The 1,385-nt window shown below is 40.0% G+C and overlaps 1 protein-coding gene across 1 annotated transcript in view; it reads right to left on the bottom strand.

Moving 5' to 3' along the window:
* The window catches only part of LOC101864400 (protein REDUCED WALL ACETYLATION 2), a gene marked incomplete in the record, with an annotated part of 9,222 nt that overhangs the window by 6,505 nt on the left and 1,332 nt on the right, over positions 1-1,385 (bottom strand).

Raw genomic sequence — 1,385 nt, 5'->3', positions numbered from 1 at the left:
ATAGATAGATAGATAGATAGATAGATAGATAGATAGATAGATAGATAGATAGATAAATAGATAGATAAATAGATAGATAGATAGATAGATAGATAGATAGATAGATAGTATAATATCAGAAATGAGGTTCCCGAACGTAAAATAGCATGGTGTTTGTCTCGCTACATGTCATTTTTTTTCAGTCAATAAAGTAAAATTAGCGGGATGATGTTGCACATAACTACGATTCTATTTCTGAGTCCCTGCTTTCTTGGTGAAGTGTTTCATCGTGCGAGACCTTTCTTTAACTAAGGTATTTCTACGCCACCATCGGCACAATTCAGATAGGGTACGGGCTTCCGGCCTGAGAGGGATACAATATCTCAGGAGAAAGATCGAGATACTCGATAAAAATCTTCCCTCTGTATACATACAGCGAAGCACCGAATCACTACACCACAGACGCCGGCATTTAGATCAAGGGGAATTCCCAGGGAAAAAACAGAGACTACGAGACGGTCGATAAAAATTCTCTCTGCCCGAGAATCGAACTCGGTTCTTCTGTGTATGACCAAAGATCGTGTCTAACAAGATAGTTCACTCCTCCCTTTTGAGCCAAAATTCGGTGGCGCCCTCTTTAAAAAATTGCGGGCTTTGCAATCAGAATTACACTACTAATGTGAAAAGAATAAAAGTGAAACTAACAAACTGTGCTTCTAGTATATTCCTATTCTTCTTCTGGAGAAACGAAAGAGAGCCTCAAAATAAAGACTGCAGCGCCATCTGAACCAATGCGCGGACTTCCGCGGACACTTTTTAGGCTTAGTGAACTACATCATATGTCTTGTTATCTACGATCTTTGGTACGACAGCAACTCGCCATTTGCTATTGTACAGGCGTCGGTTAGGTGAGACTTGACGTTCGTTTTTTTACTGAAATTTAAGGCGTGTTCATGTTGAAAAAATGCTTCGGGAATGAATGCAGGAGAACAAGAAGGCTTTTTTTTGTAGTTTTGAACTAGTGATATTTGTATCATTGCCTAACATGATGCCAGCTGAGCTGACGGAGTTCCTGGTTCTCATCAGTAACTTTCAATAGCCCTCTGGCTCAACTCATAATGAGTTGTTGTAGTAGAGGTTTTACGGCACTCGCAACTGCATAAGGTCATATGAGCGCCAGAAGATTAGAGGTGTTACAAGAGAGTGACAAACATAAAAAAGAAGAAGGGGAGATAAGGACGATAGATGTTTGATAGGAAAGAAGAAGCAAACCACACCAGAGCACCCGCCAACCATCCACACTCATAATGAAACATAAAGCAAATAAAAGTGAAGAAAAATGCCAACAACTTTCAGGTTGAATGCTGGAAAACAAAAGACGAAACAAGCAAACAGACAAAAGTCCC

This window comes from Aplysia californica, unplaced genomic scaffold, assembly GCF_000002075.1.
Source record: "Aplysia californica isolate F4 #8 unplaced genomic scaffold, AplCal3.0 scaffold00279, whole genome shotgun sequence".
Classification (NCBI taxonomy): domain Eukaryota; kingdom Metazoa; phylum Mollusca; class Gastropoda; order Aplysiida; family Aplysiidae; genus Aplysia; species Aplysia californica.
The sequence above is the reverse complement of the archived record's forward strand: the minus strand, read 5'-3'. Positions and strand labels throughout refer to the sequence as shown.